This window comes from Pelodiscus sinensis, chromosome 4 (genome assembly GCF_049634645.1).
Source record: "Pelodiscus sinensis isolate JC-2024 chromosome 4, ASM4963464v1, whole genome shotgun sequence".
Classification (NCBI taxonomy): Eukaryota; Metazoa; Chordata; order Testudines; family Trionychidae; genus Pelodiscus; species Pelodiscus sinensis.
This window is the reverse complement of record NC_134714.1, coordinates 79,370,034-79,397,865: the sequence shown is the minus strand read 5'-3', so window position 1 is coordinate 79,397,865 and position 27,832 is coordinate 79,370,034. Positions and strand designations below refer to the sequence as shown.

Here is a 27,832-nt window from a genome sequence, read left to right as displayed (position 1 = left end):
GAAAGCAAACATAACCATTTTCATTGCGGATCACTGCCACTGATGCATCACTAGCCAGCCTAGAATGGAAAATAGAACTTGAAGGAAACCCTCTCACATTTCCTCTCCAAAGTCTCTCTGGAACTCTCCTATTAGTTGTTCATGGATCCTGAGCCTTATTTTTTTTTTTTTTACCAAGTTCAGCTCACCTCTGTCTTCTTCACCAGAGAGTGATTAACCAGTCAGAGACTTTGCCCAATAGAGTTATTTTTTATTTGCACAGGTGTAACTGAGCTCAAAATTTAAGGTTAGCAATGTTATATTATTGTTTAGCCAACTTCTTTAGCAAAATAAGATTGGTCCCTGTTAAAATGGACTTTGCCCATACCTAACACTAATCTCCATCGTACCAAAGTCAATGATTCCTTCTAACTCAAATTGTCATTTATCATCATTATTTGTTTTTTTAAATGCAGGCCAAGTTAATTTAGATTACTTTAGAGAATAAGAGTTCTTGAAATATTGTATTCAATGATTTTATAATATCTAGTTATTTTACAGCTACTGCTTTCTTTCAGTTCTCTAATTTAGTACTTCCATTAAAGATGAAATCAATCAAGTTTGTCCAATAAAATCTATTCTGTAATAAGCCCCAATGCTGTCTATTGTTTATGGTTTTGTTATGCTCTAGAAATTGTCATTTGTTTTCTCTTAATATTCCAATATTTTTTAGCAATAAAAGTAAGGTTTATGGGATGGTAGTTGCTGCCATAGTGTTTCCACTAGCCTTACCCTCCCCCCCCCAAAAAAAAGAGCCTGCAGAAACTATTTACACTCACATTGCTTAGTCAGCAATATGTATTTGCAAAGGCTGAAGCTAAATGAACAGCTGGGGATAGAGATGAGGAGAAATAAAGAGTAGGTATGTTTAGAATGATGTCACAACCAAAGAAAGATAACTAAAAGCCACATTAACCTTTTTCTACAGCAAATGAGACTGGGGGAGAGGGAGAGGGAGAGGGCTGTGACTGAGCTTTGCAGTTTTCTTTTTATCACGTCTAAATTGTATCTAGGGATGTCTTGTCTAATGGAAAGACAAATGAGTGTTCATTGAAATTCAAAAGAATATCTTTACATGCTGTTCTCACTCCCTATAAGCTATGACCCTATCAGAACAAGCGAAATAGTTAAGTGTAAGAAAGACCTTGGACAGAGGTAGCACATTGGCTGACCATGGAGGCAGTCTCTCAGGAATATATTAGTGGAGCTATTAAGCTTGCTGCTAAAGTAATCTCCTTTTACTAATGTTCTGACCATGTCACCCCCAGCTTACCACCTCAAATCTCTTCTGACATCCCACCTTTTATCACTTTAAGTTCAAGTTTTTTGTCCTCGCCTTCAGATCTCTTCACAGTTCCTCTAATGCCATTTTCATCTCAGAAACGATTTCTTCTTAGGCTTACCCTTTACAAGTACTCTCAGTTCTATCTATGGTCCCCTCCGTTCACTTTATGCTTTGCAACTCCTTTCATGCCTCCCCTGATGCTTGGAATGTCATCCCACTTGTGGTCAAAGTGTCCTTCCTCTTTCTGACCTTTCAAATCCTTGTACACTGTTCTTGCAAAGACTTTCGATATTTTTTACCTCAAACCCAATTGTTTAGCAAGGGGAAAAGGGCCTATTGTGAGCTTTAAATGCTCCAATCTATAACATGTGGGGGCATAGTTGTTACTCTGTTTACTATTTATTCATCTTGCTTACATTATACATTTCTTGGGACAAAGCTTATACTCCCTTCTGATTTTTCATGGTGCTCTATGATTATACACTATTACTAAACTAAGAATGGAGAAAATAACTTTTGGTGGATAACTTGATTAACAAATTTAGCCAGATTATCAAATTGTGAAACATTCTAATGTATTTGATATTTGAAATAATAGGGAATTTCATTGATCCGCAACTACCTATTTGTAAATCATTAATAAAAAGCCTCTTTATTCTTAGTTTAATTTAGCATTGGTTAATTGTATCAGTGAAATGGCATTATTTTTCTTTATGAATTTAATATTTGGGTACATTTTGCACTTTACAGAGTTGGTGGCTTACTCTGAAGTTTGAAATTTGATGTTTGTGAACATCCAGAGTCTAATATTTGCTTTTTAAAAAGTGTCCATGCTGGTAAGGCTCATTCACCAGCATACTTACATAAAGCAAACTCCAAAAGGTTAGGAATGTGGTCAGAGCAAATGTGTTTAAAAATTTAAATGACTATTTGCACAAAGTGATTGTTAGTATATTCCCAGCTCTACTTGATCCCATGCTTTGGTTGCTATCTGCCTTAAATGTTGACATATAGGAAAGAATAACTTCAAATCACATGAGTGTCACCATTCAAAATACTACCGTGAATCTGTTTTCTATCTGTCTATGGCCATGATTTGTGGATGCACCTAAATCCATGAGTCTGCATCCCTATTTAGGATAACACATTGCTTATTCCCAATGATTTAGTCACATATTTAAAGCTATGTGCATTCTTAAGAGCCATCTTATATACATGTGCTTTCTTGAATTGAGACCTAAATGTGTGTCCCCTCATCGTCATAGTGCCTCAGCATCCAGCTAATATGCCAGGTAGTTTATATAGCTAAATCAAAATGATCGCAGATACATTTGTTCAATCAGTCATATGTGTGTGGAAAATGACTTAGTGCCATTCCAGAAAGCATCAATCTCTAAGTCTGCGGGACTTTTGTAGATAATCTGTACCTATTTATGTGTATATTTAACAAAGTCCACTCAGCAACCATCAAAGTTGTAAGAAAAAATCAATGAGTGGCTTACTTTTCCTAGTTTTTTGATAACTAACAATGGAGCTAATTCAGCAAAGTGCAATTCATGTTACTTCATTGTAGTTACCACATGGGTGTTCTCTGTCCTAGACAATGAATGAGTGATATAGAGTCCCTCTTGGATATTGCTAAATCATCTATTATTTACTAACTGTTATCATACAGTTTGTTCTTATGTCACTATTCCCCCCCCCCCCGCCCATTTAAATAAGTAATAGTTTTAAGAATTCTGGGCGAACAAAGCAAATATAATAGAAGTCTCACCACTCTTCTGTGAAAAAGGCAAATATTAGATTACCCCTTGTAAATGTGAAATAAAACAGAGAGAGGTGGGAGATAAGAGAATTTGCTCAAAGTTAAACAGTGAGACGGGATACAACAAGAAATAACCACGGTCTCGTCTCCCATTCTGTTCTAACCATGCCACCGAGTTTGTCATTCTCCATTTGCTTTTGAAAGCCTGAAATGGGGGGAGATTTTGAATAAAGCTCCATTTGGTCAAAGTTTGCCCTATATTGGGACAGAATTGCAGAAGCAGGTTTTGAAGAATGGCACAAATAAAAGAATAGAAGATATTATTCTGAAGATAGACCTGCATATACTGTTTGTTTTTATATACAGCATCTCATTAATTTATATATAGAACTTAAGAGGCACACAGGTGGGGGCTTAGCAGTCAACTGCCATGGGGCTTGGTGATTCAAAAGGGCCTGAGATCCTGGCCACCACTGTTAATTTGAGTCAACTTTCACAACCTCTTCTACTTAAGCTTAAAGTGGTTCAATGTTCAGCTGCTTAGCCCTGTCTGTCTGTTCCTAAGCAAATGTTGTAAGCAGCAGTGGCAGACAGAGCCCCATGCCCTTTAAATCCTCGTTAAAGCCCCAAGCAGCACACTCCACATGGCACTAAGGACTGGCTATTGGGGCAGGGGGGAAGGGGCACACAGGGCACTATCTATTTGATGCAAGATATCAAAAATATGAGGGCCTATCCTGAAAGTTGATGCATGCTTCTGTTGTTGTGCAACTTCTCAACTGCCTTTGACTCCAGGTGGTATTCAAATGCTTGAAAAATTAGGTCCTAAATGCTCTGCTTGGCTATCCTTGTGTACTTTCCAAAAGTACACACAGGCCTGTCCTTAGGTCTCGAATTTCTCTTTTAGAGATTTTGGTCCTATGTTTTTGAAATAGATTAACATACAGAAGGGCATGGCAAATTGTGACTTAAAAAAAGATGAAATAACACAGATAATAATATATAGTGCTCTGTGTAGAAGCAAACACGGAAATTGAAACAAACACCACACAGCCCTTTGTTTTGTATTCTCTAAAGTGCTTCTGAAGTCTTTTCAGTCCATGGTAATAAATGTTGGAAGTTGGTATGGTAAAAGAGTCATTCTGTTTTGTCAGGCAAGTGCCTCACATTCTGAATGCATTTGGTGGCAGAGGGGAAGAGACGCAAAAGAGAGAGTAAAAGTATATAGTGGTTTAAAGAAAGGACCAACCCCTAGACTTTTGTACAGTAATTTGAGTCAACTTTCACAGCCTCCTCTACTTAAGCTTAAAGTGGTTCAACATTCAGCTACTTAGCCTAGTCTGACTGTTTCTAAAGTGAGTGTTGTAAGATGGGAGAAAGATATGTAACACAAACTGTTGGTGAATCCGTCAGTAATCTTACTCTTCTTTGCAGAACTAATACCTTAGATAGGTACAGTCTTGGTTTTGGATTTATAGTAATTAAAAATTTATTAGACTTTTTCTGTAGAAGTAGAAATCTCTTGAAAATCCATAAACAATTTCTGAAATTGTAGTTGGAAAAGGTATTCTTGACTTGCTATCCTAAACTGCTTTTAGCATTGCAATGTGCTTTTAAATTGCTGGATTTTAATCCAGAAGCATTTTAACAGTGGGAGAAGTGTCTACGGTTGTCCAGGATACCTCACATATCGTTGCACAAAAGAATATTTTCAGAAATATTTTCTCTTTGAGTTGCTATGAAAAGCAACATTAATAAAACAAGAGTCTGGTCAGTTTCACCACTGTTATTCAGGGGTGAGCATCAGTGAAACTGATTTAGTTTCAATCAGCAGCTGCTAGGGCTTCTGGGGTTTATGGCTCTATGACAGGCACCCTGATAGGCTGCTGAGGAGGTAGGGAACCTGGAAGCCCCTGCTCCCAAGCACTGAGGCTCCCAGCTCAGCCAATGCTTCCAGCTCCCCTTTAGCATGCCTGTTCTGCTAAACAGTATGATGATTTCAGCAAGTCTGCAACTTCCAGCCACAAAAGTATTTTAAATCTGAATTTTTTCTAACCAGATCTAGAGGGGACTCTTCTGTATAGTTTTGGAACAGATCTTGAGGCGGGAGGCTCCTCTGAATAGTTTATATTATACTTTGTTATATAGTTTAATATAAAATACAATATAAATGTTGTTGAAGTGGTTTGATTTAGATAGGTCAATTGATGTTTATCAGTCAAAGACAGATGAATGCAAACAGAGGTAAATGCATACCAATCTGTGGGAAACAGCCTTGCAGCTGTAATCTGTTCAAAGTTAGTCACAATTCTGTGAGGTTTTATAGCCTCCATGTTTATTTCTCACTATATTCTGTTATTAGTTGTGTAACATTTATTGTTCTCCCACAATCAATACATGCTGTGCAGGTACTGTTATTAATTTCTCAATACTTCTTGTTTGCAATACAAAGTTCATTTGTTTGTTAGTAATTCTTTTAGCATAACTATTTAAAGTTTTATCAGAGACTGGTTCAGGTTTAGTACCTAACTCAGTTCCTCCAGTTATAATACTTGATTATGTAGTTAAACCAACCAACACAGTTGAAAAAATAGGTTATAAAAATGGGGCATGCCCTAAATACGTTTCTGTTCCTTTCAGGGCATATCACATAAATTCAATAAGCTCAAAGTCAAGTATACCTTTAGTTCTCTTTGACATAACCAAAAGGGATGCTGGGAGCTCTAGGACTATATGGGGACAAATGTAAGATCAATGTCTTATGAACTATAGGCAGGTTAATCTATTTTCTTGGTTGAACTTGAATATGTTACTGAGTTTCACATTACCTTAGTTGGCCCTTCTCTTTTTCAGGAGCTAGTTTCAATCAAGAGCTAATCCCTGGTGTTGAGAGGAATCTCTATAGAATCCATGTGGTCCCTGCTTTCCTTTCTCTAAGCCTTGTCCCACCTTCCTCTACACACACACTCTCTCTTTGTCTGCAGCTTTATTTGATTGAACTCTATCACACATGAATATAGAACTGAGTAAAAAACAAAAAATGTTGTTTGTCTTTTAGAAAATTAAAATATGCCTTGGGATAGGCTGCAGAACTCCAGATACACTGAGGATGGCATAGAGAACAAAATAGAACTAGTTAGGATCACAAAGCCTAAGCGTTTGCCAAAGGTTCATTTTTACTCCAAAGTTTGGAAGTAAAAAAAGTGTTTTGTACACTTCCTTGTGCGTACACAGTCCCCCTATGTAAAATGGAATTTCCTGATTAACTCTGAGAACTGGAAGTCAGGGCTGCCACAGATACTCTCTGAATTGGGGAGAGTCACCTAACTCCTTTGGGTTTCAGTTTCCCCATCTTTCAAATGGAGAAATGTACGTGATTTGTAAAGGCATGTGAGAAATAATTGTGAAATACCTTCATTATGTTCTTAAATAGAAAAAAATCTTTGTAGCACAGTTCTGGACTCTTAAATACCTCTCCCCCTTCACAAAGTGTTTTATTTACAGAAACTCATCACTCTTCAAAAGACTACAGCCTACAGGATAATAAGTACTTTAAGAAGGAAAAGGAATGGGGGGAAGAGGCTATTCTCATGATGTTTCTCATGAACTCAGTACATCTCACAGATGATACTAAAAAGCTATTTGATTTCTCAACAAAAATGCGAAACTCTTTGCTGTTTCATACATCACTAAATAATTTAATCTTCATTAATCTATTTTGGGATGTCATGATATTTATAAAATGTGCTAAACTCAGTTGCAACTGTTAGTAAAAACCATAGAAAATTATTATTTTGCTACGATGGATATTTTCAGATTCTCACATTCTGCTTTTTTAAATTAATGTAGCTGAATGCTTATTAGCATTAAATCCATCACATTCTGATATTCCACAATGAGGAATTAGGGCATACAATCTTGTTGTAACCTGTTATTAATGATGCTTAGTGTTTACTATTAAGAACCAGCTCTAAGCCTACACAGAATTTGTTAAATTAAAGTGATACTCTGTGACCCTAATATGCCATTCTCTGATATCTTCAGTAACTGCAAGTAAGTATTGTCCATCGTAATTTGCCTTATGCAACCACAGTGTTTCCAGTTTCCACTATATGATGAATTAAAACACTCAGTCTCTTACACATTTGCTGTAAACATACGTGTCTGAGCCTGTATTTATCAAAGGAGAGGTTGGACAAGAATCCTAATGTAAGCCTCCTTCTCACTTCCTCTCCTGTCCCAGACAATGTTTTCTGTCTGAGTGCTCAACCCTCCAGCTGATCACTAATTCCTCTAGGGAAGTCCATGTCAAGGGGTTCCCGAAATACTACCTCACACCTTGCCTTCCAGAAAGATGTGCACACCGTCCTGAGAAACAAGATCTCTGCCTCCCATTGCTGCTGTTCTGGGTCTGCAAAATTTCATATCCCAGGAAGAACTTCTGAGGCTCTAAGATGGCTGGTACCCACCCTAACTCAGCCCAAAACTTCTGTGTCCACAGAATTTCCATAAATAGATAATTTAGTCTCCAGCAATGGTGCAAGTAAACCAGTACAGTAAGTGACGCTTTACCATTCAGATATTTATTGCCTCTATGCCATAGCGGAAACATACATTGTGTGTCCACTGAACACTGCAGCGCTCTCCAAGGAACTGCAGCAGCAAAAGGACCAGAATATGAGGTCACTGGGCAGTTTCTTGAAGGTACCTTTTCTGGCACTACTGTACACTTTTCCCATAGCCCTTCCACACAGTTGTCTCCTGTATGGGTTCTGTACAGCCCTTCCAAAGGGAGGGCCTGGAGTAGTACAGCAAGATCAGAGGAGCTGCTGGCATGGGACTGCACAGAGGTTCCATGTCTTATTCCTTTTGCTGTTGTGGTTCCCATGAGAGTCCTGCAGATCTGAAATTAGTATCCAGAACTGAGGGAGAACAGAGCCCACCCCCCAGGAGTTTGGGATGGGGAGAGAACAGAGAGAGGCCCCTGGTTGGGGAGAATGCCAGGGAGAGATCACATATCCCCTTTAGCTGGTGCCCCCCTTGTGTTCTTCCCATGAGTCACCTATGTGTACTGGTTAAAATTTACTTGTACCACTATTCTCTCCCCCAAATACCATTTTGCCTGGGACACAGCCAGTCTTGTTTTTGCAATGTTTTCTAGGTTGTTGCATAGACATTTTAACATGGCAAAGCCTTCAGGCCATTTTTTATATTTGAAGAGGACTATCTGAGATTGTAGAGGTCCCAAAGCCCCAGAACGACTTATTCAGATAACTCCAAGGGCTTATTTACTAGAATCCTTGCTCCTTTGTGCCCAGCCTGTCCTGCCCTTCTGTCACCTCATCCTACTATAGCCCCTATCTCTATAATGACTAGAAAGCCCAAAATGGTATTCAGGGGAGCTAGTTTTACCTACCCTGTACCTGTTACTTCTGCTGCCTCCTGCCCTTTACTGTCCTCCTTCATCCTTGTCAAGGCTTCACAGCATCCTTTCCCAAGATCCCTCTAGTGGTGCCAACCAACTCCTATGTCAATGGCACTGAACTCAAACTGGAACGATGCTCTAGACAAGACTCAGTGAATGGCTCAAGTTATGCTTCATCCTTTGCAGATAAAAATGAAAATTCCGGGAATTAAGTAACACATTTGTGTGCCTCATTCCCAAAGCTTCAAGTTCCACTGCTTGATAGAGCAGAGACTTCATAATGAACTGATATGTTCACTGACCCCACAGGATGAGAAAAAAACCTATTATTCTCCTTCTCAGTTGTGCTAAGACCAATATGTACCTTCTAGCCAAGTAAAGGATGAGTGAAAGCAGATACATTCACAATTAGTAGAAGATTCAAGCCAGCTTTTCCATTCCTTCACCAACTGATGGAACCACTCTTCCCATACCATCTTATAACCCAAGTTTTTCATTCCACCTTTCTGCCACCTTCACATCAATCCTTCCAAAGAAGGGAAAGATGGACTGTCACCATCCTTAAGAACATAAGAATGACCAAACTGACTTGGACCAATGGTTCATCTAGCACATTATCCCGTCTTCTTGTAGTGGACAATGCCCTACTTTTTTTTAAAGAGAAGAGACATAATAGAACAACTTCATGTGAGCCATCCTCTGTCATTCAGTTCCAACTTCTGGTAGGGATTTAGGGATATTTGGAGCACTTCCAGATCCTCCATTAATTTAAATATTTTAATCCAATTATTGTTTGTTCCTCATTACAGCCCATGACACTAAATTCCACATAATGGCTGTGTATTGTGTGAAAAAGTAGTTCTTAAACCTATTAATTTCTTTGGGTTACCCCTGGTTCCTGTAAACTATTGGTCATGTGAAGGGGGAAATTATATTTCTTATTTGCTTTTTTGACACTATTTTATATGCCTCCAATATAGCTCCCTCTTAGTCATCTCTTTTCTAAACTGTACAATCCCAATAGTTTTAATTGCTTCCCCTATGAAGTCTGTTCTATATATCTAATCATTTTTGTCGTCTAATTCTAATACATTTTTTAGATGTGGTGACCAGATTTGTACACAGTATTGCATGTATGGGCATGGTATTTATATAGTGACATAATATTATTTAATGCCTTATTATTTCCCCTTTTTTTAATAGTGCCTAACATTGAGCAGATGTGCCTAACACTGAGCAGATTCAAAATGACTCCAGAATCTGTTTTCTATTCTGTGCCCTGAAGGCATGTGTTACATCCATTTTTCCTTTCTGGGCCATACAGGTACTATATGGCCTTTCTTCTGCCCTGGCTATGCTTGGTTCTGTCACTGTTCCTCATCCACTATGGAATTTGCTATAGCCAGAATGCTTAACAATTCTTGTTGTTCTACCCCAAGTCCTGTGGCTGTTACTGCAGTACAGCTCTTCATCTTCTCCAGGGTGTCCTCCTCCAAAACTTCTCAGAACTCTCCTCCTTCTCCAGCCTCTCCAAACCACTAACCCTCCTTAATGTTATTATCCTCCCCTGACCTGGTCACAGGAGTCCTCTCATTTACTGGGTGCAGGAACTAACTGTGATGGAGCAGGTTCACCAGGTAAGCCCTTCTGCCAACTCCCAGACTTGAGACATAAACCCTTTTTCCTCTGTCCTAACTCACTTGGGGTATCACAAACTGTTCTCAGTGCCTCTCTGTTGAATCCTTCAACTACTGCAATCCCTATTAATGTTTCCTGCTTCCTCCAACCCTCTTTTCTTCCATATCCTCCTTCTCTTTCTCTCTACTTGAATGAAGACCTTGCAAAAGACAGTCAGAGCATTCCTGCGGATATGTCTTCTCTAGTGCTTCAGTGTATTCACAGACTCTCCTGACTCAGTAGCATATTGTACCTTTCAGCTAAGTTTGATGGGGTCAGGGACCCAGCCTACTTACAATAGATTCTGCTAAGGAGAATGAGCCATGCAAGCTGCACCCAAGAGTTAAGAACCTCATTAACTGAAGAGTTGTTACATTGCTAGTAATTTGGATGCAGTGTTCCTTTGGTGATGGCAAAGGACCTGTCTCCAGAAAGGGGTCACTGGTCAAGAATACTTTTTCAATCAGGAGCTTGGATGGAGGAGACAAATAGACTTAGATCTATTTGTCTTAGGCTGAGAGAGTAAAGATTTACTTGCTCCCCCTTTTCTATCCCTTTTCACCTAGCTAGGTACTGTGGTGAAGTCTTGCTTATGTGCCATGTTTGATCTTTGGCTAACTAAAGTAGACTCCTTGAGGGACACTATTCACTATATAAAAGGCTCATTGAACTTACTGAAAGCCCTTTAGAGAACTGGTTGTTCCACAGGGGGCTGCCAGAGGGCATGCAGGGTAATGTGCTAGCCTTCATACAATGAGTCACTCCAGGGATGAGTGTCCTCTGTAACATCAACATCATTTGTTTGCTTTGGTTGGAGGATCAGACTCATATATTTGATGTGTTAATATTGTAACAGGGCCAAGTTTTGCTCTTAATCTGCTTAAAGCCCGTCTGTGTCTCTTAATTACACAAATGTAATATGTCATAGTCATAGCTCCATGGAGGGCTGACAAAACTATAAAGTGTATCTCACCGGCTGCTTTCACTCCACTGGAATCCAAGCCCAATACTGATATTTTTGCATGTATTTCAGTCACAGATTTTAGAAATGAAACTGGTCTATTAAAGTATTCAATGCACTCATTGTCTCCTAGTTCTAGATTGTCTCCAACTGTGTATACTTTTTATTTTCAGTTTTAAGTTACTAAAATCTTCCAGTCAATGAAGCATTGCATCGCATTTAGAAAACTATCAGGTTTTGCCAATGGAGTGAACAAAAAGGGAATGCTGCCTAAATCTGGGAACAGTCACATTCACTGCAGGGTTATTTTCTATGAGTAGGATTTCCAAAAGCTCTTAACACAGATCTAACTTTGCTCCCACTGAAGTTTAATGGTAAAACTATCTTTGACTTCAATAGGAGCAGTTAAGTCAGTGTAGATAAAGCTTGAAAATCCTGTTGCACATGCATACTTGTCCCGTACACTTTAAGTGGTCAGACTTCTACCATTTTCCTCAGTGAGATTATTCCAGTTAGTTAGAATTCACTGGTAGAAATTTGGCCTGCAAGTCCACCTACATTTTTTCTTCATTTGTTTCTATTAGTAAGAAGTAGTATATAAACTGGTGCAATTCTGGAGTACCACCCCAAAAATTCCTTCTAATTGCTTCCAAATCCTTTGGTCCACATTGGAGGAGGTGAAATCTTCCCATTTTTGTAAGGAAGCAGCCTTTTGGTGACAATAGTTGCTGCACAGATTCATGGCCCTCTGTAAACCTATAAAATGGTTTGCCAGACTCGAAAATTGACTCTTTTTCCAGAAAAGCATAATCTCTTTCTCAAAAGGGAAGGAGAAGAAAACAACAAGCAAAGAAACAAAAAGTACTCAGTCAAAATTTCTTCTTATCTACATATGAAAAGTTTTTTTTCTGTCAGTTTTAAGATACAAGTGCCACAATAATAAAAATGTCCTCTTTTTGTTACATTGCGATTTCCTCTCCACTCCCCCATTGATGTGTCAAGTGGGAAGATTTTGTTTTTTAGCACAATACTGCTTGTCACTTATGTGCAATCTTCAACAGTCTATTTTAATGTCTTTTTTCTCCTTTTATCTTCTCCAGAAATGAATTTCTCTTTTGCAAGAATTCAAGATTGTTTAGTAATGTGGGAGCCAAACAAGCCAGCATACAATTGGATACTCTGAACATCATGTGAGTACTATGGGATTATTTTAATGATGATCATATATGAGTTTAGGCTAATGGTTTTGACTGGTTTCATCCAAAGAATTTATGGTGAGAGATTTAAAAAAAAAAAAAAAAGCATTTGACTAAAAGCAGCAATCAAAACAATGTGAGAAATTCTTTCATAGTTCAGGCCTTTCTGTTGCATACACTGTAATTTTGACACATGGAGACTGCAAGCCATAAACTAATCCTTTTCTGGACCTCTGACAATGCTGTTGACTTGTCTGTCAACTGAAATATGTCTGTAAGGCCATAAATTTCTAGACACATGGGCATCAGTGGGATTTCTGTCTCTTCTAAGGGTGTTCTCTCTTAGTCTGCCTCATAAACATTAGAAGATGCAATAGATAACCTCAGCTCAGGGAGAATCCATGACAATGCAGTCCAGAATTTATGATGTCATAAAATGAAGCACTAGAGTAAATTACATATAGCCTGCCTGGACAAAGTCTAGATAGATCTCACTATTATTTCTCTTGCCCCAAAATAGCATCATCTTGACCTTTATGTACGTGGAATATTGCAACTATAGAGTGGCAGCCAGGGATGTTAACTTTGATTAAACTTTTCAACTCTGAAAGGACCCTAAGTAATATTAATTACCTTCTAGGTTTAATGTACTAATACACCAGGGAAGGAAAAAAGGCCATTTATTCTAAGTCTCACTGCAATGTGCACTAAGCCTGGTCAATCTGGAATAGCAAAATCATCTTAGATAATACTGTTAGTGGATTTGTAATTCTTGTTTTTCTTTGGACTTCTCTGCTTTTAAAGTCCTTTCGGTTTAATAAAGATCCAGTGTAAAATTCTGATGGTAAACACTATTAGCTCTCTTTGAACACTGCAAAGAGTGTGTGTAGACTTCCATTTGAATTTTGAGTGATTGTTTGGTTCTACTGTGTTCATAGGCTTGTTTACCTCTCTGCTGTGCCTCTGTTCCCCAACATTTCCCATAAACATTTGTGAGAATAGGGTGTTGCTTACCCTAATACTTGGTGTAGCAGGGCAGCTGCCATGTACTGGCCCTTTAGGAGCCAAACCCTAGCCTGGAGCAGGCCCGGGGAGTTCAGCCCAGCTGGGCGGCATTGGCCAATTAAGGCCCAGCTGGGAGCTATAAAAGGGAAGGGCTGCTTCAGCAAAGGCAGTGTGAGCCTGGCTGCCGAGGGAGCAGAACGCTCCCTGGGGCTAGGGCAGGGCTAGAGAGCCAGGCTGGGCCAGGGCGCTCGGACAGCCAGCCTGCTAGGCCTGCTGGAAAGACACCAACCCCCGGAAGGGGGGCTCAGAGCGAGTGACTTGGGCACTGCCGGAGGGCAGTGTGGCGAAGAGAACGACGTGATCAGAGGATTCCAGAGGGGAAATGCCACGTGAGCGGAGGCCCGTGCGGGCGGAATGGACTGATTCTGGGGACAGATGACGGACCCCCGCTACGGTGGTGAGTGACCCCCTCACACTTGGAATTAGATGTTTGTCATCTGAATACCTAAATTCTCTTGAAAGGAAAGGATTTTGTGCATAAGCAAAGAGATTCACTGTTGCTGTTCACTGCTTATTTTCTATTAGTTATTCTTTTGTTTAAAAAGCTCCAGTGTGGGAGTAGAAATTACACTGTAAGACTTAAGTAACCAGTTACTATTCCTAAATAGTGATTAGCCAAATTCTAGGGTGGGAAGACAACAGATATGGTTAAATATGTTCACAAACATGTTTCAAACAATTATGAACAGTAAATCAGTTCGTACAAATTGGTCCATTTGCAAATGGCTTATGGAAAGAAATAATAGCTAAATTCATTGATGTTCCTTTGCAACTAGTTATTCAACTAACTTCGTGGTATGCAAATTCAGCCCTTTAATTAGGAAATTGAAGATGTCTATAGTTTCATGATAAATGCAAGATTAGATTGCAGAGGAAAGCAAATATTTTCATGATTCTCATCAGTCTATCCAAAATGTTTCTGTTGTTCAATAATGTCTTCAAAAGATCAATGTTAATGTGGTTTAAGTTCAAAACATTCATTGTTTTGGACAGAAAACAGGTTTTCGAAATCTGGTATGTTCACTGGAAATTGTCCCTATAACATTTTTTTAAAAAGTTATCTTTTAAAAAACATACTGCAGTGCTGATGTCTCACACTTGATACGCTCTTGCACTTGGATGAGTGAAACTGATTAGAGAGCAATTAAAAAAAAAACACCCTATTGACTACGTGTTATTGGGGTGGTGGCTGGTGGCTTGAACAAGAAGCTTCTTGATCCTCTTGCATAGCCGTATGCTGTAGCAATCCATTCATCCTTTGCCCTCTGGTCTGCACAGGGTTTATTTTCTCCCACTGCCCATTGAGGAGCAAGAGAATAAGAACAATGCAGAGATAAAGAGGGGCCTGACCCACCTCTGCATCAGCATACACAGCAGAGCCAGGGCAACAGTGACAGCATGCATAATGGGTGGAGCAGATTGCTCACTCCCTATGTGCAAATTTCTGCCTCAGGCAGCGCATGTAGATGTACTGGTGGTAGCTTTAATCCTGCTAAAGTGATTAAAAATAGACATAAGAATGCACTTAGGTTTCAGCATAGGTTGACAAGCATGTGTGTGTCCAGCGGGGTCAGGCAGGATTCTGCAGTCTAGGCTGAAGTCTTTGTCCCCATGCAGGTCCCCTCACTACCAGCTGGGAGATACTTGTTGCTCTGTCCTAGGCAGGGAGCTGCTGCTGCTGTAGCTAATGGAGAAGTGTACCTCCCTCAGCTAGGCAGCTCTCTGTGCAGCAGCAGTGGGCAGGGCTCATTAAGCAGCTTAGAGGGAACCTGTGGATACTATGTAGACAAACTGTAAGTAATGTCCAAAAAATGAACAAGATAATTAAACATACACCAGTGTTGGGATTTTCAAAAACACTCCGCATTGACTTGACGTTATTCACAATTCAATAAACGTGAAACTTCCAAGTGGCCTAACCCTGCTGCCATTGAATGTTTTAAAAAGTCTTTCACTTTTAATAATGTGGGTGGTAATAGCAGGAACCTGTGTAAGAAATGGCTTCAAATGGGTTTTTTTTATGTTGACAGACTCATTTAAAATTAAATGCATGGGGGGGGGGCAGAAGTAATAGTGAGGGGTGTCTCGTAAGAGAAATGGATTCTAATTAAAAACATTACATTCTGTATTGGTACATGATGCGCTGCTATTCACGATTTAATATAAAATGGACACGACACAAAGCACAGAAATGAGCAACAATATGTTTAAAAGGACACATGCAAAAATAATCTCTGTTTACCAAGGCTCCAGCTTGCATGCGAAAATACAATTTAGCTGTGATGATAGAAATTACACTTCAATCAATATGCTCTTTGCTATTAATCCATTTTTTCCCTTTACTCTGAAGAGGCCTTAATAATATGTTAGACAAATCATACTGTTTAAAAAGTAATTTGAAATAAAAGTGCCTTTGAATTCTTGCAATTCTGACATGAATTTTGTAGGAATAATAATATGTTCTCTTGCTGTTAATGTATGGATTCAAAATTGTATATGTGCATTAACATACTTTTTTTTTGGTCTGGTTATTATTATAAGCAATTGTTGCTGAAGAGACAGAGTGAAACACTTCATACATTTTCTAAATATCAGAGATGTATCCAAGAAGCTAAGGTTCTGGATATGAACCGCTCCAAAATCAGGGATTGTAGGGAATTGCTTTTCTTTGGAGTGAGAAGATATTCAAGGAGTTTGAAACAGGTTGAACTTCCAAAATCTGACATTCTCTGGTCCAGCAACATCCTTGGTCTGGCAGGACCACAGATGTTGCTGGATCAGAGAACTCGGGTTCCTGGGAGTGTGAACCCTGCCCCTGGGGAGCCCGGGTCAGGTGGTGGTGAAGTGGGAGCAGCAAGCCCATCCCCAGTAGGGATCCCCGGTTGAGTGGGGGAGAAACGGGGTCATACAGGTTGAGAAGCTCTGTCCCTGGGGAGTCCTGGCCAGGCAGAGCACCAGCAGGACTGGTGATCAGCAAAAGTGGGGCAGCCGGCAAGACCTTTTCCTGGGTATCCCTGGGGTGTAAGGCAGAAGCAGGACAGCCAGCAAGCCCCATCCCCAGAGGTCCCAAGTCGGGTGGAAAAGTGGAATAGCAGTGGCTGGGGAGTTCCATAATGGAGAGCACTAGCAAGCTGGAGCCCAAGTCCAAGCCCTGAAGCTGGAGCCCAGTGGCAGTGAGGTAAGAACTGAGCCAATTGCAGGGTGGGAGAGCATCCTGGGACGCTGGTGATGGGGCACCTCCCCTCCTCCGGCAAATTCCCTCATTCAGGATGGGTCAGGTCCTGAGGGTGCTGCACAAGGGAGATCCAACCTCTGCAACTGTAAATTATCCCAAAATTCCAGTGTGTTTAGATCCCAGGAACTTTCTTCATATAAATAAAAACCAAAGAATCCTACCTCATTTATAGATTCATTACTGAGGAAGGAAAAGATGCCATGATTTTGTATGATTCCTGCAGTGACTTGTGACTTCCAGCTGACATTTTGTGTTATGATTCATCTAGCAGCAACAGAATCACACAGCAACTCCCACAGAGAGTTTACTTTGCCTGTCTTTTGTTTCTTATTTTCTTTAATTTTCACTCAGACTGAATCTATATTTGTGGCTGTTACCATTTTACCACTGGGTTGCAGTTTGCATCCAGCCATCTCTAAGTGCTATATAAACACTTACTCTTCTCATCCGGTAGATATTTGAGTTATTTTCCATAACCTTCTGCCTATAAATCCAGATGTCTTGTTAACCTCAAATCCAACTGTAAAAATTGTGTTTGTGAGAGGGGGAAACTGGGAGTTGGGGTAGTGAACAAACGTAAAGTGTTCTCAAAAATAGCCATTGCTTGAAGCTGGGTTTAGAATATTAGAATAAGTCCTGAGGAAATGGAATGTGATTAGGTGATGTAGGAATAGCACAAGCATTTGATAAATATATTGAAGCATGCAATTGATTGCATGGGCACATACTTTCCTCAGTTGATCTAAATGAGTCTACCTCCATAAACAGGGTGGATGGGCGTGTATCGTGTATATGTATCTATATCTAGATAGTCATAACTAAATATCTATATCTAGAGAGTGGTCTGAATTAAAATAGGAACTAAGTGAAATGTCATACAATTTCCACCCAAATATAATGGAATTAAGTGGCTTGGGTAGTTCAGATAAACACTCCAGTTTTAGAGGCTTATCACAATGCAAACTCAAACTCTCATGAGATTTGCCAATGTTTGCAACAGTAAACTCCACATTTGTAGGTGTTTGTGCTTCTGAATTCCTGGCCAGTCCTGCCATTAGCTTCGACTTAAGCTGTAACTTCTGTCAAACACTGTAAAGACCAATATAGCTGTTGCCACACAACAGACATTTGAGATTAATCAAACCAGCTATGTGGTTTCAGACATTCTTGCTGTTGCACACAAAGAACCTGACAATGGATCACTTCCATTTGCTGAAATGTGTCTAAACTAATCTGGAAAAGAGAATCAGAGAGCTGCCACAAGCTGTCTCAGGGCAAGAATAGTGAAATACTTCAAATATCTCCTTGGTTAAGACTGAAAGTAGCTGATCTCAACATAGTTTCTTTTTACTCTGCAGCAAAATATTTTAGTCAGGATTCTGAGTTTCGGTTTGAGTGAACCAAGTATCAAAGCAGTCATAGAAGGCATTTCTACATTCAGCATTTTTAAGCATATGGGACTGAATGAACTATATGAAGAAAGAAAGCGGACCTGGCCAGAAACCAAGAATTCCATTCTGTGGAAAATGTTGAGGTTTCACTGAGTATTTCAGTCAAATCTGTCTATAGTCACTATCCAGACTATCTGGCAGAATACGTGGGAAGTGCTCCTGGAAGGCATTAAGAGTTTGAATGAGTAGATATTGGCTGCCAGCTACAGGATCCCTTGTCTGGAACCTACAGGAAGGGCTTGGGTTCCCCACACACCAAGGAAGGGGATTGCATCCCTTCAGAGAAAGTTTTCTAAGTCCATGGAGCCCAGAAACCAATGGAAAATTTGCTGTAAGGTCATTGAACTATAGTTGGGTTGGACTCTGGTACTCCAGAAGGGGTGGACTAACATGTGACTTGGCTGAAGGGCCAAGTTGCAGGAAGAGAAATCATAGTAGTGATAGAGCAGCCAAAAGTCGGAGAAGCAACGTGAGGATACGGTTGCTATGCTATGCCTGACCATGAAGTGTCTCTCCTGCAGTGACTAGACCCAAAATGGTACTGTACCTACATCAGTTAGGTCAATGCTAAATATAAGATCTAAACCTAGGAATCCTGCTTCACTGCTCTACAGGATCAATGCTCTCCAAATGCCTGATTTTTATATAGGCTTTGGATGCTCTCCAAGATCTTTTAGAAAAATACACAGAATTTTGAAAGTTGAAAATATTGTATAGAACATAAAGGCTAGCCATAATAAAATATACATTTTACTAACATTAGTTGATTTAAGGTGATGTTTATGTGTCTTTGATTGCAAGAAGTTTGGTCAGAAATTGAAATGAATCCTAGATTAATAAAGCATCTTGCTAGGACCAGAAGTTTATCTTTTGTGTAAATCAACAGAGCTCCAATCACTTCCATGGAACGCGGCTAATTTACATCCACCTTGGGTTTGTTCCTAAACATTATTCCTTTTTGTAGGGAACCTTGCTGGGAACTGAGAGAACTCTCTGCTCCATTTAGTACATGTAGTGATGATGCACCATCTTAATGCTATAAAGCATAGCACTAGATTTGTGGTCTATGATAGAAGTTAGGTCCTGCTGTGATTCATCACAATAAACTCTCATGAATAGCACTGTCCAAATCTGTGTGTTCATTTCAGCTGTGGGAATTGAAAGAGAAGAGTACCTGAATACAAAAGTGGCTAAGAGCAGTTTTTCACTGTTGGAGACCAGCCACGAGTGCAGGAGAAAGAAGTTTGCGCTGCCATTCACTCCCTGATTCATGTGCTCCAGGGCTATGGGTGTTGCATTGGATTCAGGTTTATATCATGCTGTAAATCATGATGTTTGTGTCTGGTTCTAGAGTCAGAATGCCTGGTGTTCTCCTATCCAGTGTTTGCATCTCATTCTAACACAGTTATAATGACATGGTCTAGACTAAGTAAGTGGCTTTGGGTTCTGCTCTCAAACCTTTCATCAACACACGGTGTGACCTTAGCTAAATCCATTGTCATAATTTTCAAGCACATAAAAGGTGGGTAATGATATTTAATACATCTAGGACTGAAATGTTCGACTGAATGCTTGCTATTACTATTTGCTTTATGATTAAATGGACAGAATGGTAGGGAAGGGAAAAATGTTTTGTCTGAAAACAAAACACCAACTTTTCTCTCTTCCCCATTCACTATAATACCATTCAAAGCCACCTACCATGTTTCAACTTCCATTTCTCAAATTAAAACTTTCAGCTAGTATAGCCAGCAGGTCCAAATTTCCTGCAAAAAGCTCTGCCTAACTACAAATCCAGGAGTGCTGTGCTTTTGCAATTATCAGTCTGCAGAGTGTTGTGAATGGGCACACACACGGAGGGCAGACATAGACAAACTTCTTTCTGGCTATGCCATATTTTTTATTAGCTAATTTAATTCCCAATGTCCCTATAACATGTTTGGGATCTAAAAATACTATAAAATAGATTTAGGTGCAGTACTTAATTCCTGCTGATATGAGGTCTTCCTCCTCTTTCCTCTACACAAACTCTCTTACTTTTGGATATGATGTTTTGGTGTGACTTCACAGTCCTTTAACCTGATATCTGAATAGTCCACAATGTGCAGTATCCTCAACTTCCAATAGACACATCCAGGAGGCTCACAAACATATGGAATAAAGCACCTGAGAAAGTTCACCTAGTCAAATTATATGGTGGATTGACCACTCTGTAGTTTAAGATGCTAGGTGGTACAACCACAACAGACAATACTATGTTTGCACTGCTTATGTTTTACTTCATCAAAATAAATGTCTGAAAAATAGAATCTTGAAAACTATTATGAATTTTTTCAAATGCCACATGTATGCTTTCTAGTTTTTTAGCATTTGAACCTGGTGCCATTTTCTTTGTTGGTGCATGTGATCACAGTTGGAGTAAGACATTTCAAAATATAATTTTATTCATCAAACCCCAGCAGTAGGCTGGGCACTTTTCAAACAATTGAGACTTTATGGTTCCTACCCAGGGGCTTGTGTCATGGTCTGTGTGTTTCTGTCCAAATTGCTCAACTGGCTGTTATCCACGCTGGAGCAGAAGAATTGACTGTGGTCAGGTGAAGTAAGCAACATTTTGTACAGGTTCATGTCCTTTCAGAGCACATGATGTAACATTTAGGGTCTGATTTCCTCTCCACCATCCCTGCCTTTAGTCTCTGCTGAAGATCACATATCACCTTGTGCTGTTCATAGTGTGAACTGCTGTTATTATGTCAAATGGAGTCACAGAATGTTCTGGTTTAAAGGTCCAAGGCTGGACAAGGCTGCTTCCTGAACCTTCTTACTGTTTCCGACAGCCAAATGCATCAGCTTATCCCCTGTTCAGTTCTCCAGGAAAAAGAGAGCTGTGTAGCTGCTCTGAGCATTTGCTTGTATGCAGTGTATGAGGAACAACTTCAAATCTAATAATGTTCATGTTCAGTCTCATCTGTAAAGTGCCTTATCATGCGAACAACATCCCAAGGCGCTGAATACTTTGAAAGGGATTATACATGAGCTCAGCTAACTGCAGTATTAAAAAGAGAAAGTCTTCATCTTCCCTTTAAAACACTGTAGCAAGTGAACATCACTGACTGAGGAGATGAAGTTGCTTTGTAGATAAAAAGGGGCAAGCTGTGCAAAAAAGCCTCATTTACCAGAAGAACAATAATAGTAGTAAAGCTTTGAAATAACAAGTGACTGAGAACCCAAGAGAACTCTAGCTGACATAAGGGTAGAGGAGGGGGTAGGAAGCCTGTGAAATAGGACAATGCAAGGTTAATGGAAGGAATTATAGGTAAGAATTAACATTATACAATAAATATTTTGACAAACTGGCACTGTAGCTCATCCAAAAATGAATGTACCACAAAAATGAAATGAGCATATGATGGATTATTGAGCAGGAGTGCATCTTATGCTGGAGGTGCAAAGCTAGATCCATTTAGAAGGACGTTCTAAACATTTCCTGAGCTGACAGAAATAAAACAAGAGGTAGAGAACAGTTTGCACTAAAACACAGTACGAACAATATTGTAAGAGAGGGGAGCTGGGTCCCCAGGGTGAGACTTGTGGAAGGATGATCTTTTACCCAGCGGACAGGACATTGATTTTCAAAATCAGCAGGGCTGAGCAAGACTGCGATGTCGTTCCCCCTGCCCCCACTTAGGTTTGTTGATATAAGAGTTTTTCACAGGACAAAGTGTCTTGTTTTTTTGTTTGGTTTTTTTTTTTGGAAATGGGGTCTGGATGGTCATAGGCCCAGGCCTGGCTGCTGAAGAGACCAGAAAGGCAAGTGCAGTCATTCTGACTTTCTTGGGTGAGGGGGTTTTATTTTTATTTTTTGCTTTTTCACTATTGGGTACCATTGTTAGGGTTTTTGCATGGCTCCTGAATGAAACAAAGTGGACATTTTTAGTGAAGAAGATAAAAATTCCAATAAAATTTCCTGGCTTTTCTTTTTATCATGAAGAAAGTCAACTATTTATCCCAAGAAATGCCACTGAAAACTAGAAAACATGATCTTCAAAATAGGAAACTGGGGTCCAGATAAGGTTTTAGACATCATGCTTTCATTTTTGGAAAGCAAATATGTAAAAAGGTGTGCATACTGTTTTATTTTTCTTTTAGTGTTAATTTTTAAGATATATTTGGTTCAATTTTATTAACTGATTTTATGAGAAAAAGAAGTATTTTGAATCCATGGTTATGATTTCCCTCTTTGAATTAAATAATAAAATAAAAATTGGCCTTCCAAATGCTTGCACCTCCCAGATTTCTTCAAGAGTTTTTGAACTTGACAAATAAAATACAAGGTACTTTTTGGCATGTACTTTAAATCCCAGATAAAGCAAGTATTTGAAGGAGTTTTTTAAAATAATAGATTTGACTAGTTTGAACTTAATTTCTGAAATAAGAATTAATTAAATGCAAATGGTCATTAAAGTTGAAAATTAGCAATGGATGTTAGAATCAGAAGAAAATATTTGTTGATGATGGAAAAGTAAAGTAGCAAAAGGAATTAAATTTAGGAAAGCAGGAGGCTTGTTGGGCCCAACAGTCAACTTGTTTTATGAAGCTCTTATTGTTGTCTATGACATTTGACCATGATACCATCATCTGGGTTTCACTTACTATTCCATTGATTAGGCTATTGGTATAAAAAAAGCAATGGAGAGGGCAACACTGGTTAAAACAGGAATGAAATTAGAATTTTTGTCCAATACTTGTTGTACTATTTACTTGCTGTATGACTAAGTTCTACTAATATATAATCCTTTTATAAAAATGATATAGTGTTATAAATGTTGCAGAGCTGTCGTGAAATGATTGCATTTCCAAGATTAAAGGTGATACAGTATATCTGTGCAAAGTACTGTTTTTGTTACTGGCTGACGTGTACCCACAGCATTCTATTAGGCAGAGTTGAATTGCTCAACTGTGTACCATATATTGTGTGTTGCTACAAATGAACAGTTCCTTTAACTCAAAAATTAGAGGCCTATGCTTTCAAAGTAGGAAGAACATTTTTGTGTGTCATCTCTGAGAGTATCTAGATAACCATTGTGACAGATATTCCCACCCCATGAAGTAACTTTTGGTTAAGCGTACACTATTAGCAGTCTCAGAGGGGTAGGTGTGTTAGTCGGTATCTGCAAAAAACAATAAGGATAGGGAAGAAAAACATCAACAGCACAGGAAATGAGCAGATTTTGATAGCTCTTCAGGGTCCCTGAGTCAAACCCACTGTATCAGGCAGGTTTGAGTTCTCCTGCCAGCTGCTTGTATAATGACAGTCCATAAGCAGGGCTGAAACTGACCAGAGGAGGCATTTTACAGCGCTGCTGTTGAACTTAGAAACCCAAGAAAGGGTGAAGGACCAAGTTACCAGGAGAGACTATTGCAAAAAGCAGAAGGGGGCACCCAATCCTACGTGACACTTTCAAAAATCTAAATCTAGACCCAAAGAGATGCACTTACAGTGAGTGAGAACCCCATAACAGGGGCTATCGGCACATCTACACTGGAGGGCAAAAGTCTTAATTTCAGCTACATCAATGGCATAACTGAAATCGAAATAGCTTAACTTAACTTTTGGCATCAGGTACATCTACACAGCAAGAAGTCGAAGGAAGAACACTTTTCCTTTGACTTCCCTTACTCCTTGTGGGTATGTCTACACTACCCTCCTAGTTCGAACTAGGAGGGTAATGTAGGCATACCGCACTTGCAAATGAAGCCCGGGATTTGAATTTCCCGGGCTTCATTTGCAAGTGCGGTATGCCTACATTACCCTACTAGTTCGAACTAGGAGGGTAGTGTAGACATACCCTGTGAGATTTTGGTTACAGGAATCGGAATAAGACCTCATCTCAAAATTATTTTGAAATAATGGTTTGCTGTGTAGACACACACTTTATTTCGAAATAATGTCAGTTATTCAGAAATAACAATTCTATGTAGATGCACCATAGAAGACTGGTGACTTCTGGCAAGATTTTAACCTGTCTATGGGATACTATGATGAATTATATTTTTCTGAAATATGTTTTACTTTACAAACAGATTTATTTGCTTAGAAATGGGTGTTTCTCTTGATGTCAAAATGAGGTACAGGCAGAGTGGCTTGCCAGGTATATCACAGTAGAAAGCAAGAAACTGCACAGCCTTACAATTCTTGGTCAGGAGGGAAACAGATACAGACCTCTGTTCAAAATTGGTGACAGTGGGGAGCTGGAAACCTTAAGTGGTTCCTTTGAGGCACCATGATGAGGGAATATAAAGGTGCAGTTACCCTGAAATGGTAACAACTAGAGCATGCGACCTAGTTATGATATTCATGAATTAAGACCTGGAATGGTTCCCTGCCAACATTTTAGACTTGGAATGGCTCGAGCAACAATGAGATGCATATCTATGGTATGTTACAATAATTCATTAATATATGTTGTTAATAACAGCCCTATTACCTTTGCATGTACTCAGTCACCTTTACATCATGTCAACCAGGGGCACAGTATTTGAATGAACTGTGTCTAACAGTGGGGAAAAAATGCTTGACATGTCAGATATGTTGTGTATAAAATATTCTAAGCCAAGAAGGAAAAGTGGCATGTTCCATTCTAGAGATGGGTTAATACAACCAGAGGTTTTTGCAGGAACAGCAATTAATGGCAGGACTCAGACTGTTTTCTCAGTTTCCTAATTGAAAGCATGTTTGATTTTTTGCTTTTTGTGTTTGTTTGTTTTTTTTAACGTACAGGCTCAATACTTAGGAGAAAATATGCAAAAATTGTTTTGCAGCTCATCTCCATTTAGCATTTTAATACCTCACAAATACTGCATTTGCTGGAGTTTTTGTATTTATAGTTATTTATCATATATTTAATCAGGTGAGAGAGATTTGATATCCAAAAACAAATAACTGTTCTGTACTGAATTTCCAATGGTGGTACAAAATGGGTTCAGGCATTAACATCACAAGCTTGTTGTACCAGCAGCACCGAGACTGTATCCAACCTTGTTCAATGGAAACCACCTGCAACCCTGACCCCACTATATACTTCTGCAGGTTATGGACTGAAGGTTCAACTGCTAATACTGACACTGCTGTTGGTATCAACTTAGCCACCAACATCAACAAAGCCACTGATTCTGACAACTGCTTCATTCTACCAAAGCGGGAACAGTACCTTCTTGGAGTCAGAGATCTACAGCTGAGGTTCCACCATCTTCATTTTTGAACCCCTCAAAGCAGAGACATCAGTTGTCAACTGGTTCCTGGGATGACATGAGAAACACCTTCAGGATCCTTTTATCCTCATTATGCTAGACCTTCTGGAATTCTTTTCTCTCACAAGGACACCAACTATATGTATTACTTCATACAAGAGGATCTGCTAAGACAGGGATGGGGAACTTGCCTGGATCCGGCCCCCCAAGGTACTCAGCACTGCTGGTGCTTCGGCTCCTCCCCCCCATCCACCTGCAGAGTTGGAGCACACAATCTACTAGCCTGATTCCCTCCCTCCAGACTCTGATGTGTGAGGGGAATGTGGAGAGTGTCTTTCTCCTTCTCAGTCAGGGGCTTCTCACTTCGCTTCTCACTTGTGTGCAGTCCCCAATTTGATTTTTCTGGAGGCCAGCAGCTCCCAATCCAAAAAAGGTTCCCCGCCTGGGTTCCCGCTAAGGTACACGCCAAGAATGTGACTCTCATGCACCTTCTTAGAAGAGCTGTGCACAGGCTTCTCAGCTGCTCCAGGGCAGGCAGCATGGCAGGTGATGAGCATCTGAGCAGCCACAATGCAGTCCTGTCCCTAGCTTCAGCCCTTACCCGGGTGGCTGCCAGAGCTGGACCATAGGTCATGGTACTAAAAATAGCACCATGGCCTTGGCCCAAGATCAGTTATACCATGGCCTCGGATCTAGTCCTGGCACATAGGGCAACTGCTTGCCATATGGCAGCACCTTGTATGTCAGGATTGGAGTCAGGGTTGTGGTGCTATTTTTAGTACCATGCTCCCAGCCCCAGGAGTTGCCAGGCAAGTCCCACCTCAGCTGCTCCCAGGGTGGGGCCACATGGTAGGCAGTTGCCCCACATGCTGGGACTGGAGCCAGGACCACCCATGGTACTATTTTTAGTACTACAGTCCAGACCTAGAAGCTGCTGGGGCTAGAGCTGCATGGCAACTTCTGGGGCCAGGACAACAGTACTAAAAATAGCACCATGGTCCTGGCCCCATCCTCTGCAAACTGGGCAGCTGCCCACCACATCGAAGGCAGAAGGTGAGGGAAGGGATGGGGGAGAACTAAGGGAAAGGTTGGGGGTTGTGCTGAGGTGAGAGGAGGGGTTCAACAGAAGAAAAGAAAGGGGAAGGCACCAAGAGGCTGGGTGGAGGAGAGACAAATGCTAGTGGTCAAGAGGAGACAATGAGGGGGAAGGACAGGAGAGGGAGGGGAGGAAAGGTGTCAGTGAAGATGGGAGAAGAAAGGGGACAGGTTGATGTTGGAAAAGGAAAGGGGATTGTGGGGATGAAGCAGAAGAGCAGACACTGGGAGATATTATGGGGGCAAGAGGAAGGAATAGGAGAGGGTAGGAGTGGCTCCTGGGAGAAGAGGGCTGAAAGGAGAGGTGGGCTTGAGGAAAGGAGGGGATGGAGTAAGTCGTTTGTGAGTTTGCAGAGGGGCATGAGGAGAACTGGAGCAGAAGGTGGTGAGGAAAGAGGGGAGGCACCAGGAGGGAAGAGGGGTAAGGCAGGTGCAGGTGCTAGGGGGATTGTGCTTTATCGAATTCATAATAGAAAATACAGACATGTTCAACTGGAGGCTTTGCAACTAAGTACTTGGAGTTAGTGATCACACAGTTGTCTGTAGCTAAGAATTACCCAGGGAAATTGTTGCATAATGTATAGAAATGTTACTCAGTATCTATTCTGAATAAAAGAGGACTATGAAAGTCCTTGCCCTACAAGGACTTTTATCAGTTCTTGTTTCTATATGTACAAAAAGGCAGAGAAAATATTTTTCTCTCAATACTTCGGATGACTTTGTTAGAAGACATAAAATGAAGTAAATACCATAATACATCACCCTTCTTAAATAAAGCTGTTATTTTAAATAGATTGTTTTTAAGTAAATTATTTAAGAACCAGATCCAAAGTCCAATGAAGTTAATGAAAAGATTCCCATTGACATCAAGGAGTGTCAGAATAGGCCTCAAATGTCCTTTGTTTTCTTGTCTGCTTGATTTTTTTTTTTGTGTGTGACATTTAAAACTGCAAGAAATTCATTAAACCCATCCGGCATGTGCTTAGCTTTACACAAATTCCTTTGATAACCTTTCCATGCACATACACAATTCTTTTCTTTGAGGAAAAATAAGAACTCTTGTAGCTGAGTTGATCACTTGGATGATACAATCAAGTACCTTCGCACTCTGGCACAAAGCAAAGAATATTGTCACCTTTCTTATAAATTATTTTTATTAATAGACATTCAAGCTTTGAAGAATGCTTATGAGTGGATCAAATCAGACAAGGGAAATCTGCGCTTGATTCATCAGAGCTTTAGCTCCAATTTATATGTCCTGTGTTCAGAACAAGTATTCCATGTAACTGCTTTTTCTAAGTCTTCTATTTATCTGTAATAAAAAAAGCTGTTTAGAATTATACTGGATTGACTTCACCTCTGATCCAAAATAAAGTATAGCCCTGGG

At 40.0% G+C, this 27,832-nt stretch overlaps 1 protein-coding gene across 2 annotated transcripts in view; it reads left to right on the top strand.

Moving 5' to 3' along the window:
• LRRC4C (leucine rich repeat containing 4C) overlaps positions 1-27,832 on the top strand; it is a 773,256-nt gene that overhangs the window by 224,093 nt on the left and 521,331 nt on the right. Inside the window, exon 2 of one of the 2 annotated variants that reach the window (XM_075927512.1) lies at positions 12,253-12,342. The gene's annotated coding sequence lies outside the window, so the exon portion shown is untranslated. Of the gene's footprint in view, positions 1-12,252; positions 12,343-13,564; positions 13,811-27,832 lie in introns of those variants that run through there. The other variant, XM_075927513.1, reaches the window with a different exon arrangement.